At 41.4% G+C, this 19648-nt stretch overlaps 1 pseudogene; it reads left to right on the top strand.

The window, feature by feature from the left end:
* The first annotated feature begins 1567 nt into the window (after positions 1–1567).
* On the top strand, positions 1568–18254 carry LOC140598075 (uncharacterized; annotated as a pseudogene).
* The last annotated feature ends 1394 nt before the right edge of the window (positions 18255–19648 follow it).

Genomic DNA, 19648 nt, shown 5'->3' with positions numbered 1-19648 from the left:
TCTAAATAAAATAAACAATAGAAGATAAAATAGGACAACTCAATGTGAGATTAGCATAAATTTGATACTAAAACTGAACAAAGAAAAGTTTATAGAAGAAAATTTTAGGTCAATCTTACAAAAATAGATACAAAAATCCTATAAAAGATGATAAAATTGAGAAGTATATAAAAATGAACATATATGTTATTATAATATTATTGACTATATTCCCCATGCTATACTTTTGATCCTTGTGACTTACCCATTTTTTAAAGTTTTTATTTAAATTCCAATTAGTTAACATAGCATAATATTATTTTCAGGTGTGCAATATAGTGATTCAATAATTCCATACAATACCCAGCGCTCATCACAAGTGCCCTTCTTAATCTCCATCCCCTGTTTAATACATTTCCCCACCCACTTCCCCTCTGGTAACCATTAGTTTGTTCCCTATAATTAACAGTCTGTTTTTTGGTTTGCCTCTTTTTTTTTTTTTTCTTTGTTCCTTTGTTTTGTTTCTTAAATTCCACATATGACTGAAATCATACTGGTATTCTTTTTTTCTCTGACTTAACTTGCTTAGCATCATACTCTCTAGATCCAACCATGTTGTTGCAAGTGGCAAGATCTCATTATTTTTTATGGTTGAGTAATATTCCAGTGTAGGTATATACCATATCTTCTTTATCCTTTCATTGTAATAACATTGCATAATGACAGATGGTAACCACACTTATTGCGGTGAGCTTTTGTGATTCATATAATTGCCAAATCACTATGGTTTACACCAGAAATTAATATAACATTTTTTAAAAGGTGTGATTTAAAAAAAAAAAACATAGTGCTATGACTCTTCATAAAGTATTATTAAGAAAGCAAGTAGATAATTGACTACTGAAAAATGAAAATATATCATAACCAAAATGAATTTATCGTAGGAATATGGATTGTTTAACATTAAAAATCAACGAAAGTCAACACATTATAAGATTTAAGAGAAAACGAGAGGAAAAAGTTACTCTTATAAAGTCAAGGTAGTGGATGCCTGTGGATGAAGGGAGCCAGTTTTGATTGTGAAGGAATACACAGGGGTTCCTGGGATGGCAGCAATCTTTTATTCTTGATCTTGTATCTGGTAAGCAATAACCAAGAGAAAGCTGGTCAGACTAGATTAAATACACCTCAAGGCAAACAGCCATTTATAGAAATGAAGACAGTTACTTTATAATGATAAAACTTTCAACACATGAAAATATAAAACTTTGAATTTGTATAATCCTGCTAAAATTGTGTTCAAAACAGTCTAAGCTAAACTACATCCTACAGTTCTGGTCCTGTGTGTTTCTGGTTAGAGTGGGACACAAGAGAAATTTTTTTTAAAGATTTATTTATTTAGTCATGAGACACAAAAAGAGAGAGGCAGAGACACAGGCAGAGGGAAAGCAGGCTCCCTGTGGGGAGCCCAATGCAGGACTGGATCCCAGGACCCCTGAATCATGACCTGAGCCAAAGGCAGATGCTCAACCACTAAGCCACCCAGATGTCCCCACAAGAGACATTTTTGCATAAGGTTTGGAAGACGATGGAGAAGCAGCAGTCATATTGTTTTTACACTGAAAAGTTCAGAGCAGACTCACCAAATGTTACACATTTGCTAGTTCACCTCATTATTGGTATTTACAGCAGCCAGTCCAGCAGCTCTCACCTTCCACTGGATCCTCTTTCAGCTTCTTCAACTCTTGAGCCAGGTAAATGTTAAGCTTCAGGACAAAAGGCACTAGTTTTTCCTACAGGACACTACAGTATTATGCCTGGAGTAGTGAGAACTGACATGGGTTCCAGTCTGTCCATGTAAGTTCCAGCTCATGTTTAGCTTGTCCCTGCTACCTCCCACTTTACTTCCATCTTTCCTTCCCAACTGTCTGCCCTGCAGACTTCAAGCTCTAACATCAGATGAGAAGGAAACATCCTTTCAGAGATTGTTTAACCAGATTGTGAAAGTGAAATCCCTGTAACAAATTGATACATACACACACACACATTTCAAGTGGTCATGGGACACTTGTGAAAATTGACCGAATAATATCATTTATTTAAGATATTTTTCCAATTTTATTGAGCTATATTGACATATGATATTATATAAGTTTAAGGTATACAAAGTACTGGTTTGATATATGTATATATTGTGAAATGATCACCACATAAAATATTATTGAAAGCATATGATATGCTAGGAACTTGGGTGCTTGAGATATATGCATGTAACAAAAATTCCTGCATTCAGGAACACTTGGGTAGCTCAGCGGTTGAGTGCCTGCTTCCAGCCCAGGGCATGATCTCGGGACTCCAGGATCAAATCCCACATCAGGCTTCCTGCAAGCCTACTTCTCCGTCTGCCTATGTCTCTACCTCTCTCTGTGTGTGTCTCATGAATAAATAAATAAAATCCTTAAAAAATCCCTGCATTCAAATAGCTTACATTTTTCTGGAAAGAGGTTAACATTAAAAATAGATGTAGTATACAATTAAGCTCCATAGCATATTATGAAGTGACATGTGCTGTGAAAAAAATTAGATTGGCTAAGGGGAAATGAAAATAAGAGAGTAGAATTACTTTGATACATATACTTGACAGGAACAATATGAGAGAGAAAAATTAGAGCTCAATCTTATTCATGAACATAGATGCAAAAATCCTAAACAAAATACTAACAATCCAGCAACATATAGAAAAGATATTTTGTGCTCAAATAATTTTATCTCAGGAATTAAATAAATGTATGTCATTTAGAAAATCAATAAATATAATTTACTTCATACTTAAAAAAGAAATATTAAAAAAGAAAATATATAGTTATTTCAAAGTAAAAAAGTGTTTGAAAAAATTAAAAAATACTCCTAATAAAAATTAAGCAGTGAAATTATCTAAATTGCTACTGGTAAAATTCCTACTGATACCTTTTATTGAAGAATAGTTGGCAGATATAATTGTATATATTTGAGGTGTACATTATAATTTGATATACATATACATTATGGAATAGTTACTAATATCAAAAAAATGGACACATCCATCATCTCACATAAAAAAGAAACACCAAAGAACAAAACACACTTCTAATAAAAACTTCTAATAAAACTACAACAGAAAGGTAATTTATTAAACTTTTTCTATGGCAAAAGCAGAGTATAAGAATTAGGTAAACAAAATTGGGCATAAGAAGTAGGGCCCACAGTTGGGCCTCACTCAAGTTTACACCTGAGTGAACCATAGCTTAGATCCAGGCTGTAGAGCTACTTTGGGGTGGTTCCTGACTAGTGATAACTACAAGGACCAGGAGATAGTAAGTAATAAAGCAAAGTGGATGGAACTTATATCTCAGATCTTAAGGATATCTCAAAGCTAATTTTTTCAAGGTTATTTACCAGTTATTAGCCAAAGATAAAAAGACACACAATAAACATGGCAATATGAGAGAGAAACAGCAAAAACAATAAATAGCACAAATTTCAGATATTGAAGTTTCCAGTTACAGATTTTAAAATAACTGCTTACCACATTCAAAACATAAATTATAAACTTTAAAATGCCTACAGAGGGGATCCCTGGGTGGCGCAGCGGTTTGGCGCCTGCCTTTGGCCCAGGACATGATCCTGGAGACCCGGGATCAAATCCCACATCGGGCTCCCGGTGCGTGGAGCTTGCTTCTCCCTCTGCCTGTGCCTCTGCCTCTCTCTCTCTCTCTCTCTGTGTGACTATCATAAATAAATAAAAATTAAAAAAAAAAAGATCAAATCCTGGATCGAAGTTAAAGCTCTTTTAAAAAAAAATAAAAATAAAATGCCTACAGAATATGGGAAAATATAACAGAATATATGAAACAGGAGGAGTATAACTTTTTAAGTTAAAAATAGAATAAATAAAGTGTAAATCTCAGTGGATTTACTTTGAAGCAGATTGATTATAGCAGACTGGATACAATAGACTGGAAAACAGGTGAACTAGAAAATAGAATAGGATTTATCATTCAGAAATTGCATTGTAGTCTCTATCAAAGCTAGACATATAAAAGATATTTTTAATATGAAGGATTCAGCAAAAAAAGATTTAGCAAATGTTTAATCAAAATTGTAGGAGATAACAGCAAAAATAGTAAAAGTAATAGTAAAGAAAATGGGATGCCTAGGCACTCAATGGTTGAGCATCTGCCTTCAGTTCAGATGGTGATCTCAAGGTCCTGGGATCGAGTCCCATATCAGGCTTCCCACAGGGAACCTGTTTCTCCCTCTGCCTGTGTCTCTGCCTTTCACTCTGTGTCTCTCATGAATAAATAATGAAACCTTAAAAAAAAAATCTGAAGAGAACTCCTAGACAAAACTCTATGTCAAATGAAAAATGTTCTTTTATCTTTTTATTTAAATTCAATTTGTAGTACATTTGTATAGTACATTATTAGTTTCAGATGTAGTTTTCAATAATTCATCACATAATACCCAGTGCTCATCACATCATATACCCTCCTTAAGGCCTGTCACCCAGTTGAAAGTGACCAAAAGAATAAGAAAACAAGCCACAGACTGGAAGAAAATATTTGCAAAGATACATCTGACAAAGGATTATTATACAAAATATTTTTAAAATCTCTTAAAACTCAGCAATATGAAAATGAGAACCTGATCTAAAAATGGGCAAAAGAAAAAAAAAATAAAAAAAAAATAAAAATGGGCAAAAGATCTGAGCAGACATCTCACTAAAGAAGACACACAGGTGGCAAAGAAGAAGAAGCGGAAGAAGAAGGAGGAGGAGGAGGAGGAGGAGGAGGAGGAGGGGGAGGGATGGGAAGAAGGAGGGAGGAGGAGGAGAAGGAGGAGGGGAAGGAGGAGAATGCATACAGATGGCAAATAAGCATATGAAAAGATTTTCAACATCAGGAAATTGCAAATTAAAACAACAATAAAGGGCACCCGGGTGGCTCAGTTGGTTAAGTAGTTAATTGGCCAACTCCTGATGTCAGCTCAGGTCATGATCTCAGGGTCCTGGGATTGAGCCTCACATCTTCAGGCTCTGAGCTCAGCAAGGAGTCTGCTTGAGGATTCGCTTTCTTTCCCTCTCTCTGCCTCCCCCCTCAAGTAAATAAATAAATATATCTTTAACATATTGTTAACAACAATAAGATACTACCACACATCTATAGAATGGTCAAAATCCAAAATACTTGCTAACACCAAATGCTGATGAAAAAGTGGAACAAGGGGCACCTGGGTGACTCAGAGGTTGAGTGTCTGCCTTTGGCTCAGGGTGTGATCTGCATCAGGCTCCCTACAGGGAGCCTGCTTCTCCCTCTGCTTATGTTTCTGCCTCTCTGTCTCTCATGAATAAATAAATAAAATCTTTTTTAAAATGTGGGACAATAAGGAGTCTCATTTATTACTGATAGGAGTGCAAAATATTATAACAATTTTGGAAGACAACTGGCAATTTCTTGTAAAACTAAACATACTCTTACCATATGATCCAGCAATCATGCTCTTTAGTATTGATCCAGAGGAGTTGAAACTTACAATGTTCACTTAAAAATCTACACATAAATGTTTATAGCAACTTTACTCAGAATTGCCAAAAGTTGGAAGCAACGAAGATGTCTTTCAATAGGTGAATGAACAAACTACCATATATCCAGACAATAAAATATTATTCAGTTCTAAAAAGAAGTGAGCCATTAAACCATGAAAAGACATGGACAATACTTAAATGCATATGACTAAGTAAAAGTAGCCAATCCAAAAAGGATATATACTGTATGATTCCAGCTATATAATGTTATGACATTCTGGAAAAAGTAAAACTATGGGCATGGTAAAAAGATCAGTGATTTCTGGGAGTTAGGAAGGAAGAAGGAATAAATAGAGCACAGGCTAGTTTTAGGACAGTAAAACTATTCTATATGATATTGTGATGGTAAATTATTCATTTGTCAAAACGCATAAAATGCACAACACCAGGTGAACTCTTGTCAGCTATGGACTTTGGGTAATTATGATGTTGTCAGTGTAGGTTCATCAAATATCACTGTAGTGAAAAATCTCAATAGCAAGAGAGGATATGTGTGGATGAGGACACAGGGTATATGGGAACTCTCTGTACCTTCTTCTCAATTTTGCTATGAATCTAAAATCCAAAAAAATAATGTTTGTTATTTTAAAAAATAAGTGAAATAAAGGCAGTTTGAGACAAAGATAAGAGGAGCACTTATCACCAGCCCCAGTGGTTCAGTGGTTTAGTGCCACCTTCAGCCCAGGGCATGATCCTGGAGACCCAGGATCGAGTCCCACATAGGGCTCCCTGCATGGAGCCTGCTTTTCCCTCTGCCTGTGTCTCTGCCTCTCTCTGACTCTCTGTCTCTCTCTATGTTTCTCATGAATAAATAGATAAAATCTTAAAAAAAAAACCCTCATTAAAAGAAATTCTAGATTGGGAGTCCACCACTAATGGTGACATAAGAGGCTCCTGAGCTTCCCTCTCCCCACAGATACACTAAATGCACAACTACACACAGAAAAGTTCCCTGAGAAAAGGATACAGAAGCAAGATGAGTGATTCCTATACATCTACAACAAGAAAATACCCACATCATAATGGATGGGAAAGGCTGAGACACACACTCACCATAAACCCCACCCCTGGCACAGTGTCTTACAATTGGAAGGGAACCCTCAACTTCCAGCTTGTCCTTAAAAAGCAAAGGATTTAGACCCTGCAAAAGTTTGGGTCCCAACCTTTAGTACTCCCACCAGAAGGACAGACTCCCAAAATTTTAGCTCTGAAACCCGACGACAAGTCTTGTGTCCAGGGGACCCATAAGACTATAGCAAACAAAAAGCAATTCTTAACAGGTATGCAAACACTCACCCCGGAGCTGAGCACAAAAGGAGCAGGTGAAATTGCCCATCTCTCCGTCTTTCCCAGAAGGAAGGTTGTCTTCATGCTTTAATAGCTACTGTCTGAGGGCCAGGATTCCAATTTAGTGGGTACTATGGTCTGGCTGCACTCATTCCCAAAGCCCAGGGAAGGTGGCAGTCACCTATCTCTCCTTCTCATTCCAGATCATTGCAACTTACCAGTATCTGATTGCAAGGAGCTTGCACACATGTATACTCTCTGGTTTTTACAGCTTCTGCCCAAAGAATGTGTCCTCAAATAGCCTGGCTCTGATAGCCAAGGGCCATCATTCCCGAGTCCCACGTGACTAGCAAACAAACAAAAAAAATTTTAAAGAGGCTATTCCACAGGGTTTACAGCAGAGGGAGCCGGCAAAATTGCCCATCTCCCAGTCTTTGCCCGGAAAGGGTTCATCCGTATACTTTAAAAACTACTGCCTGAGGGCCACCTTTCTAATTCAGCAGGCAGTAGGGGCTGGCTGCAGTCTTCCCCAGAGACTGAGAAAGCCAGTGGATCCCTCTTCCATGTTCTCCCTCCAGCCTGCTCCAATCATAAAACTAAATCAACAATATCTCACTGGAAGGAGTTACATACATATCAGATGTCCCAGTTTTTGTGGCTTCCACCGGAGGGACAAGTCACTGGATCCCCAGGCTCTGATAGCCAATAGGAGTTGCATTCATGAGTCCCACAATATCATAGCAAACAAAGAAACACGAGTTAAGCACAGGAGCACCCCCTTCTTCATGGCTATGCACATTGGATCAGCAGAAAGGGAGTAGGCAAAATGGCCACCTGCCCTCTCCCAGTTTGTTTTTGTGTTACCATCTGATTTCCCTTTCCCCAAAAAGGGCTTGGGATCCCTGGAGAAGCCCACTGCCTCTCCTTGAGAGTCTTCACCATATGGTATCTCAGGTAAAATATGAAACAGAAGCTGAGCTTTTGACAGCACAAGCTTTACTCAATGGCCAAGAATAAAGAAATGGAAAGTAAGTTCACAAATCAGCTTCTCAACAAAGGTGCAATTGAGGTAGAGTTTTATGCGGTCTGGATAACAGGGGAAGATTATGCAAAAGCATTCCTGGAAAGAGGCAGGCTTTTCTCAGAATCTCTATTCCACCTCTTTTTTCTCTTTATATAGTTTTGATCAGAACTGCCATAGCACTGGTAGATGTGTCATCTAGCATATAATGTATTATAACAGCATATAATTAGGTTTGGGGTTATTTTTTCAGTTGAATTGGTCATCATCTTGGATGTAACTTGCCATGGTTGGTCCTTTGCAGTTTCCTGCCACCATCTTGGATCCAACTGGTTATGGCTGGTTCTTGTTTTGTCTGTAACTGAGGAGAAGAAAAGAGATAGAGCTAGCTTCTGCTCAGTGGGATGGGGTAAACCTTAGTAACACTTGAATAGGCTTAAAACATACTTTGCCTGCTGTTACCTGAGGGCTCAGCTACTAATCAGCCTTCATCTAGGTGCTATGATCCTTCTTTGGGACACACACCATAAACTACTGGGAGCCACTGAGAACAAAGAAGGAGGCCTGGACAATCACACAAGTTTAAGAGACAACTAGGAGAGCTCAGGCCAAGTTTATCATTGAGGTTTATACCTCCAAAAGACTAGTCTGTTAAGATTGAGAGGAGTGGTTGTTTTATCTAAAGCACAAAGACCAACACATAGGGTAAGGAAAGTGAAGAAACAGAAGAATATGTAACAAACAGAACAAGAAACAAAAATAAGTTGTTTCTGTATACCAACAATGAGCTATCAGAAAAATAAATTAAGAAAACAATCACATTCATGATGGCCTCAAAAATAATAAAATACTTAAGACTAAATTTAACCAAGGAGTTTAGTATCTATACACTAAAAACTATAATACATTGATGAAAGAAATTGAAGAAAAATCAAATAAATGGAACATTATCTTGTGTTCATGGATTGGAAAAATTAATATTGTTAAAATCTTTATACTATCCAGGGATTCCTGGGTGGCTCAGTAGTTAAGCTTCTCAGTTCAGCTCAGGTCATGGTCTCAGGGTCCTGGGATCAAGCCCTGAGATAGGCTCCCTGTTCAGTGGGGAGTCTGGTTGTCCCTCTCCCTCTGCCCCTCCCCCCACCACTTGTGCTCTCTCTGTGTTTCAAACAAATAAATAAAATCTTTGGAAAAAAACTTTATACCATCCAATGCAGTCTACAGATTCATTGCAACTCCTATAAAATTCCAATGGCGTTTTTTGTTGTTGTTGCTTGTTTTTTACAGAAATAGGAAAAAATAATCCTGGAATTTATATAGAACCACAAATACCTGGAACAGCCAAAGCAATCTTAAGAAAGTGAAATAAAGCACCTGGGTGGCTCAGGGTATTTGTGGGATCAAATCCCACATCAGGCTCCCCAGGGGGAGCCTGCTTCTCCCTCTGCCTATGTCTCTGCCTCTCTCTGTTTATTATTTATTATTATTATTTATTTATTAACGAGAAACATGTTTATTAATAAATAATATTATCGTATTATCATTAATATTATCGATATTATCATTAATAAATAAGTAAAATCTTTTACAAAAAGAGGAACAAAGATGGAGGCATCAAATTCTCTACTTCAAACTATACCACAAAATTTAATAATATAAAGTACAGTATTAGAATAAAAACAAACACAGATCAATATAATATGCATATATTTTCAACTAATTTATAACAAAGAAGCCAACCATACAGTGGGGAAAGATAGTCTCTTCGATAAATATTATTGGGAAAACTGGATTGCCACATGCAAAATAATGAACTAGACCACTATCATATACCACACACATAAATCAACTCAAGATGCATTAAAAATTTGACTGTAAAACTGCAAGCCATAAAACTCCTAGTAGAGAACAGAGTAAACTCCTTGACATTGGTCTTGGCAAGGATATATTTTTTTTTAACTTGACAGCAAAAGCAAAGCAATAACAATAAAAATAAAGAAGTAGAACTACATCAAAGTACAAAGCTTCTCTTCAGCAAAGGGAACTACCAACAAAAGGGAAAGGCAATAGAATCAAAAATATTTTCAAACTACATATCACACAAAGGATTAATATCCAAAATATACAAGAACATCATACAACTCAACAAAAAAATAACGAAATTAAAATGTGGGCAAAGGTTGCATCGATTAACATTCCCACCAACAGTGCATGAGGGTTCCTTTTTTTCCACATCTTCACCAACACTTGTTATTTATCTTTTTGATACTATCCATTGTGACAAATGTAAGGTGATATCATTGTGGTTTTGATGTGCATTAGGTTCTGAGCTCTGCTCTCTGCATTTTGAGCTCCCCAATTTTATTGTGCATATCTGTATTTTGTTTGTTAAAGATTTTTTGGTAGGTCACCCTATTCTGTTGGGGTGGAGGAGGCACCATGTAGATTCATTGTGTCTTGGATAGCTGATGGAAAACAGAGGCTTTCATAGTTAAGATGTCTTAGGAAATGTAAAGATTGGTTCCACATGGTTGATGGACAAAGATTTTGTTTTTTGTTTTTTGGGGGGGTTTTTTGGGAAATGGGTGAACTTTTGGAATTGTAATGTCCATTTTGGGGAATTTTGACTTATATAAATCCTCCATAAGGAGCACACTTAAAACAGAGGATTTCAAACCTTTCAGAAGCAATGGAATGCTTTCTTTGGGTATTCTGTAGAAACTTATAAAGGACAAAATAACCACAAAAAACAGCTCTAAAAGGATTCCTACAGCACACAAATACATAATCTTTAGTAAAAAACTTTGGCCATCTGAGCTGGTTAACTTAACTTAATCTACCTATCTGAAATACAATTCAGATGCAACTGTTCTTTTGAGTTTTGTACCTGAGATGTGGTTTAAAATGTTAAGGCAACAGCTATAAGATATCTGTTTGTGTTCTTGCAAGATACATCGATGAAGGCAAGGGAAACAAAAGCAAAAATGAATTATTTGGACTTCATCAAAATATAAAACTTCTGCACAGCAAAATAAACAGTCAACAAAACTAAAAGACAACCTACAGAATGGGAGAAGATGTTTGCAAATGACGTATCAGATAAAGGGCTAGTTTCCGAGATCTATAAAGAACTTATTAAACTCAACAGCAAAGAAACAAACAATCCAATCATGAAATGGGCAAAAGACATGAACAGAAATGTCACAGAGGAAGACATAGACATGGCCAACAAGCACATGAGAAAATGTTCCACATCACTTGCCATCAGGGAAAAACACATCGAAACCACATGAGATACCACCACACCAGTGAGAATGGTGAAAATTAACAAGACCGAAACAATACATGTGGGAGAGGATGTGGAGAAAGGGGAACTCTCTTGCACTCTTGGTGGGAATGTGAACTGGTCCAGCCACTCTGGAAAACTGTGTGGAGGTACCTCAAAGAGTTAAAAATAGACCTGCCCTATGACCCAGCAATTGCACTGCTGGGGATTTACCCCAAAGATACAGATGCAGTGAAACGCCGGGACACCTGCACCCGGATGTTTATAGCAGCAATGTTCACAACAGCCAAACTGTGGAAGGAGTCTCGGTGTCCATCAACAGATGAATGGATAAAGAAGATGTGGTTTATGTATACACTGGAATATTACTCAGCCATTAGAAACGACGAATACCCACCATTTGCTTCGACGTGGGTGGAATTGGAGGGTATTATGCTGAGTGAAATAAGTCAATCGGAGAAGGACAAACATTGTATGGTCTCATTCATTTGGGGAATATAAAAAATAGTGAAAGAAAATAAAGGGGAAAGGAGAGAAAATGAGTGAAAATATCAGTGAGGGTGACAAAACATGAGAGACACCTAACTCTGGGAAGCGAACAAGGGGTAGTGGAAAGGGAGGTGGACGGGGGTTGGGGTGACTGGGTGACGGGCACTGAGGGGGGGCACTTGGTGGGATGAGCACTGGGCGTTATGCTATATGTTGGCAAATTGAACTCCAATAAAAAAATATATATATATTTTTGAAAAGATATCTGTGTCTGTGTGTATATTTATGTGTATCTACACATGTATGTTATAGACATGTGATATTTTTCTACTTCCAGATGGTATTACCAAAATTCATCTGTAAAGAGCTCTATCTGTCTTAAAAATAGTGAAGTATTTTTATAAATCAAGTATAATATCAGAAATATAGACTAACTCAAATATGTTTCATGTTCATGGGCCTGGGGTAATCTTTGACAAATAAAAGTTTGTTTAATAAAAGCAGTCATGTCTTCAAAATTTGTCAACAAGAAAAATAACTTAGATGATGATTAGCTGTTTAATGTTTAATACAAGCATAATTGTTTTTTTGTATATTTTTTATTGGAGTTTGATTTGAAGCATAATTGTTAAAAGCAAGTAATTTAAAGAAATTTAAATAAGATAAAAATTTATACTAAGTTAAACTAAACAATGATTATTCATTGAATATCTAAATCATTTCAAAACAAGATAAATATCAAATGCTAAACATAAGTCTAGTTTTGGCTTTTAATTTTTTGGAAAGACAAAAATATTTGGGTCTATTAATAAACATGTTTTGTGCTACCCTGAAAAATTTGCTATGAGGAAACATATAATTCTAGAAATTATGCTAAGTATTTACAAATTTGTCAGTCCACAATTGCTTACTTCTTAGTTTTCACTAGGAATTATGGATTCTAAGTATTAAGAATTCTAATTAACACATGTAATGAAAATCACTAGAAAGAATAAAGGTGAATGAAAACAACCATACATGAAAAGTAGGCATGGAAAATAGAATGTGTTGATGCAGTAATCCTTTGGACACTGTCCTTAACAACATTTTTATGAGTATATATACTCAGGCAAGGGAAATAAAAGCAAAAATAAACTATTGGGATTACCCCAAAATAAAAAGCTTTTGCATGGCAAAAGAAACCATCAACAAAACAAAAACACACCGGTGAATGGGAGAAAATATTTGGAGAAAACTATAAAACCTTATTTAGAGAAATTAAGGTAGACCTAAATAAACTGATAACCCATTTCATGGATTAAAAACACTAATAAAAATGTAAATTCTCCCCAAAATTGATTTATAGTTTAAATAATATCACAATCAAAAGCACAATATTGTGTATGTGTAGGTCAACAGCTAACAATTATTCCAAAATGTATATAGAAATTCAAAAAAGCAGAAATTGCCAAGATATTCTTGTAGGAGACTTGACTTATGAAATATAAAGACATTATAAGTATTTTAAGTAATAAATGAATTCAGTAAAGTTGCAGGATACAAAATAAATATACAGAAATCTATTGGTGTATTGCTATTACACAATAATAGTGAGTAGCAGAAAAAAAATTGTAAAAACTATCCCATTTACTATTGCAAGGATAGTATATATACTATTATATATATATATATAACAAGAATATATAGTATATATACTATTATATATATGTATATATATACACATATATAACAAGAATAAAATACCTAAGACTAGGAATAAATTTAAACAAAGAGATGAAAGACCTATAGTCTGAAAACCATAAAACATTAATGAAAGAAATTGAAGATGACATAAACAAATGGAAAGATATACTATGCTCATGGATTGGAAGAATTACTAGTGCTAAAATGTTCATATGACTCAAAGCAATCTACAGATTCAATGAAATCTTTATCAAGGGGAGGGGCAAGATGGCTGTGAAGAAACCCCCCCCACACCCCCCCACACCCCACCCACCCCACCCCCACCCCCGTGAGTGGGCCCAGGCCTAACCCTGAGGCAGCCCATCCAGGCGCCTCCCATGAATTCAAACAACGAAAACATTCTGTTTTTCCGAGATAAGAAAACTATCCCCCGCCTCGCCCTGACTGGAAAACTCCCTGAACACGGTCGTGTTGACCTTCAAAGAAATCAATCACGTCATAACCCGAATGCTATGCTACTCCCGCGTTTTCTTTGCCTTTAAAAGATGCCTGTAATTGCTAATCGGGGCGCTCTGCCACCTCTGAGGCGGAGAGCCCATTTGCACAAACGTTCAATAAACCCTCTTGCTTGTTGCATCTGCCTGTCTGGGGTCTGAGTCTCTGGGGCGTCCCCCAGGACACGTTGGCACCCGTGAGCAAGGGTCCAACATTTGGGGGCTCGTCCGGGATCCGAGACGCCCCCAGGCTCAATCCTAAAACAGGTAGGAGGTAAGATAGAGCTCGCTAAATGTCATATCTGTCTCGTCCGTCTGTCTGACTGGCCAGGTCTGTGCCGGGTCTGTATTGTGCCTGCAGGACGCTGTACTCTGTATTTGGACCAGCGGGGGAGGCAGACGTGCCCTGAGACCCCTGGTCCCCCTCCAGAGTCGGACTCCGGAGTGGTCTGAAAGAGGAACGGAGCCCGGCACTCCCTCCTCTTCCGGGACGGTCGTTGTTCGCGACCGCTCCCATCCGTATCTGCCGCGCCAGTCCTGTCATTCGTGTGCGTCTGTCTGTTCTGTGTCTTTCTCTCTGTCCTCTTCCTCCCCACTCACCTCTTTTCTACACCCATGGGACAGACTGTAACCACCCTTCTAAGCCTCACTCTAGATCACTGGAAAGAAGTCGCCGGCTGGGCACACAACCTTTCAGTCGAAGTCAGAAGACGAAAATGGGTCACCTTCTGCTCCTCAGAATGGCCGACTCTCAACGTCGGGTGGCCCAGGAATGGAACTTTTAATATTGGTGTTATCTTGCAGGTGAAAGCCCTGGTCTTTCAGCCAGGACCCAATGGGCACCTTGATCAGGTGCCGTACATCATAGTTTCGGAGGATCTCGCTAAAAACCCACCCCCCTGGATAAAATGCTTCACCCCTTCTCAGGGGGGACCAGGCCGAGACCCCCACCCTCTCCCTGCGTCACTCCCCTTATTCCCCGCCCTACCTCTCCCTCCGCTCCCTCAGCTCCTTCCCCCGACTCTACTGGGGTAGAGAGGCGACCCCTCGCTTCACCCCCGCTCTCCAGTCGCCTCCGCTTTCGACGAGAGCGCGAGGGGGAGTTGAAAGACGTCTGGACCGCCCAGGCACGTCCCCTCCGATCAGTAGGCGGCCAGATGCAATGCTGGCCGTTCTCTGCCTCTGACCTTTAGAATTGGAACACTCATAACCCCACTTTCTCCCAAGACCCCCTGGCACTAACCGGGTTAATTGAGTCAACCCACCAGCTGACCTGGGATGCCTGCCAACAGCTCCTGCAGACTCTCCTCACCACGGAGGAGACAGCGTTTCTACCTCAAAGCACGGAAAAGCGTCCCGGGGGCGGATGGGAGGCGGACCCAGCTGCCTAATGAAATTGAGAATGTTTTCCCCTTGGTTCGCCTGACCTGGGACTGTGACACTGCTGCCGGTAGGGAGCAGCTCCGTCTCTATCGCCAGGTACTCCTAGCGGGTCTCAGAGGGGCAGGGCGATGCCCCACCAATTTGGCAAAGGTACATGCTATAGTGCAGGAAAAAGATGAGACGCTGGCAGGTTTTCTGGAAAGATTAATGGAAGGCTACCGTATGTATACTTAAAGAGAGAGAGAGAAAGTGAAAGAGAAAGAGAAAGAAAAAGAGAAAGAAAAAGAGAGAGAGAGAAAAAAGAGAAAAAAAAAGAGAGACACCCCAGAGGAAAGGGAGGAAAGGATCCGTAAAGAGCAAGAGGAACGAGGGAATAAAAGAGATAAAAAAAAAAAACGCAATAAAGAACTGACTGGGATACTGGCCACCATAGTACAGGGCTCAGGGCAGAGTAAGTCAGGACAGAGTAAGGACCTGGGAGATAAAAGAAAACCACGGGTTGAACGAGACCAGTGTGCCTACTGCAAGGAAAAAGGACATTGGGTTAAAGATTGTCCAAAGAAGGGCCAAACGCAGGGACCTAAGAAGAAGCCCATTGCCGTTCTGTCCCTAAAAGATAAAGATTAGGGGTGTCAGGGCCAGGAGCCCCCCCCCCCGAGCCTTGGATAACCCTTAAAGTGGGGGGCCAGCCAGTGACCTTCTTGGTTGATACGGGAGCTCAACATTCAGTTTTAACTGAGGCAAAAGGACCCTTGAGCTCTAAAACGTCTTGGGTTCAGGGAGCAACTGGAGGCAAGTTATATCGATGGACAACTGAACGGAAGGTCCACCTGAGCACTGGGCAAGTAACACATTCCTTCCTACTGGTCCCAGACTGCCCCTACCCCCTCCTAGGCAGAGACCTTCTTTCAAAACTAGGGGCTCAGATCTATTTTCATCAGAAAGGGGCCACCATTACTGGCGCAGAAGGGCAGCCCCTCCAGGTATTGACCTTGCGCCTAGAGGATGAACATGGGCTACACGAGGACTCTCCACCGCCCCTGCAGCCCCTAGATTCTGAATGGCTCACTAACTACCCTCAGGCCTGGGTGAAAACAGCCAGAATGGGACTAGCTGTTAACCAGCCACCCATAATTATAAACCTAAAATCCTCGGCCACCCCTATATCGATCCGGCAATATTCAATGAGCAAAGAGGCCAAAGAGGGCATTTGGCCACATATACAGAGACTATTACAGTTGGGCATCTTAATACCTTGTCAGTCGCCCTGGAACACTCCTCTGTTGCCCGTAAAAAAAAAAAAAAAAACCGGCACAGGAGATTACCGGCCGGTACAAGACTTATGGGAAGTTAACCAAAGGGCGGAGGACATACACCCCACGGTGCCGAATCCCTACAACTTACTCAGCACCTTGCCCACGAGCCACGTCTGGTATAAGGTTTTAGATCTAAAAGATGCATTCTTTTGCATAAGATTAAGCTCTCAAAGCAAGCCTATTTTTGCCTTTGAATGAAAAGATCCTGAGACGGGATTCTCAGGACAACTCACTTGGACAAGGCTGCCACAGGGATTCAAAAACTCCCCCACCTTGTTCGACAAAGCCTTGCACCAGGATTTGGCAGACTTCCGAGTTGGCCATCCGGACCTCATCCTCCTGCAGTACGTGGATAATTTGCTCCTAGCGGCTAAGACAGAACAGGATTATGTAAAAGGTACGGGGGCCCTGCTCGAGAGACTGGGAGGACTGGGGTATAGGGCCTCTGCCAAAAAGGCCCAAATAGGCCAGAGACGAGTGACCTATCTGGGATATCTCCTGGAAGGAGGCCAGAGGTGGCTGACGGAGGGCCGCAAAAAGGCTGTAGCCCTGATCCCAGCACCAACTAATGCCAGAGGGCTACGAGAGTTCCTCAGCAGTGCCGGGTTCTGCCACCTCTGGGTACCCGGGTTTGCAGAGCTGGCGGCTCCCCTATATCCTCTCACAAAATCCAACACGCCCTACCACTGGGGAAAGTAGCAACAATTGGCTTTTGACAAAATAAAAAGGGCCTTATTGACCGCCCCCCCCCCCGAGCCTCCCAGATGTAACCAAGCCATTTGCGCTATATGCTGATGAACGCCGAGGAATAGCCAAAGGGGTCCTAACTCAGAAACTGGGACCCTGAAAAAGGCCTGTGGCATACTTTTCAAAAAATTAGACAGCGTGGCTGCAGGATGGCCCCCAAGTCTCCGAATAATAGCGGCTGTGGCAGTCCTGGTAAAAGACTCAGATAAGTTGGCCTTCAGCCAACCCCTCACTGTGGTGGCCCCCCCACGCCATAGAGACAGTCATCTGCCAGCCCCCTGATCAATGGCTCTCAAATGCTTGGGTCACCCATTATTAGGCGATGTTACTGAATTCCGAGTGGATACGGTTCGGAACGGCTACATCCCTAAACCCAGCCACCTTGCTTCCAGAAACCGAGTCCCCCTCCCTGATAATGCATGATTGCCACCAGATCCTAGCCAAGGTCCATGGCACCAGAGGGGACTTGACGGACCAGACTATGCCAGATGCTGAAGCAACCTGGTACACAGATGGGAGTAGCTTTCTACGAAATGGTGAACGTAAAGCCGGGGCGGCCGTGGTAAATAAAAAAAACTGTCATCTGGGCCAGTGCCCTAGAGCCTGGAACTTCAGCTCAAAGGGCGGAGCTTATAGCCCTAACTCAGGCCCTAAAAAAGGCTAAGGACAAAAAGGTCAACATTTATACTGACAGCAAAAAATTGAGTATAATTCACTGTCCTGGACATCAGCACGGCAACGACCCAGTAGCAGAGGGGAACAGGATGGCCGATGAAACAGCACGAGCCACTGCACTAGGCCCACAGGAAGATGGACAAAAGCATCCCCCACCAGACGAGAAACTGCCCAGGTGGTTGTCAAGAAAATCCTAGAAAAAATTTTCCCCCGGTTTGGACTGCCCAAGGTAATAGGGTCGAACAACGGCCCTGCCTTCGTCTCCCAGGTAAGTCAGTTACTGGCCAGATTACTGGGGATAAATTGAAAATTACATTGTGCATACAGACCCCAGAGCTCAGGGCAGGTAGAAAAAATAAACAGAACAATTAAAGAGACCCTAACCAAATTGACATTGGAGACTGGCACTAGAGACTGGGTCCAACTCCTCCCCTTGGTCCTGTTCCGAATCCGGAACACTCCTACGCGCCATGGACTAACTCCTTACGAGATTCTCTATGGAGGTCCCCCACCAGTGATGGACTTACTAGATTCTGCTATTGACCCTCTTGCTAAAAAGTTCCCTAAGATTTTAAGGTTAAAATCAGTCCAAACAAAGAGGAGGGAATGAAGAAACCCCCCACCCCCCCCACCACCACCCCACCCCACCCCCGTGAGTGGGCCCAGGCCTAACCCTGAGGCAGCCCATCCAGGCGCCTCCCATGAATTCAAGCAATGAAAACATTCTGTTTTTCCGAGATAAGAAAACTATCCCCCGCCTCGCCCTGACTGGAAAAGTCCCTGAACACGGTCGTGTTGACCTTCAAAGAAATCAATCACGTCATAACCCGAATGCTATGCTACTCCCGCGTTTTCTTTGCCTTTAAAAGATGCCTGTAATTGCTAATCGGGGCGCTGCGCCACCTCTGAGGCGGAGAGCCCGTTTGCGCAAACGTTCAATAAACCCTCTTGCTTGTTGCATCTGCCTGTCTGGGGTCTGAGTCTCTGGGGCGTCCACCGGGACACATTGGCACCCGTGAGCAAGGGTCCAACAGCTGAAGAGTAGGGTCCCCAAATCACCTGTCCCCAACAAATTACCTAGATAACCTTCAAATCATCCTGAAAATCTACGAATTCGGCCTGAGATTTAAAGAGAGAACAGCTGGAACGCTACAGTGATAAGAGTTCGCGCTTCTATCAAGGTAGGAAGACGGGGAAAAAGAAATAAAGAAACAAAAGGCATCCAAGGGGGAGGGGCCTCGCGAGGACCCGGGCTAAGGCCGGGGCGAGTGTCCCCAGGACAGGAGAGCCCCGTCCCGGAGAAGCAGGAGCTGCACCAACCTTCCCAGCAGAAAGGCGCCCGCAGGGAGTTACAGCAGGACCCAGGAGGGCGGGGATGCCCTCAGACTCCCTAGGACACTAACAGACACCTGCGCCCTGGAGAGAGTGCGCCGAGCTCCCTAAGGACTGCAGCGCGCATGGCGGGACCCAGAGCAGCTTGGACGGGCTTGGGCGGCGGCTCCGCGGAGGGGGCTGCACGGCTCCGGGAGCAGCTCGGAGGGGCTGGGGCGGTGGCTCCGCAGAGAGGAGGCTGCGCGGCCGGGAGCGCGAATCCAACAAGGCAGGACCCGGAGCACAGGGCGCCGGGACACAGACCAGGATCCGGCCTCCCCCCGGGACAGGCAG

Source organism: Vulpes vulpes, chromosome 3 (genome assembly GCF_048418805.1).
Source record: "Vulpes vulpes isolate BD-2025 chromosome 3, VulVul3, whole genome shotgun sequence".
In the NCBI taxonomy this organism is placed as follows: Eukaryota; Metazoa; Chordata; class Mammalia; order Carnivora; family Canidae; genus Vulpes; species Vulpes vulpes.
The sequence above is the reverse complement of the archived record's forward strand: the minus strand, read 5'-3'. Positions and strand labels throughout refer to the sequence as shown.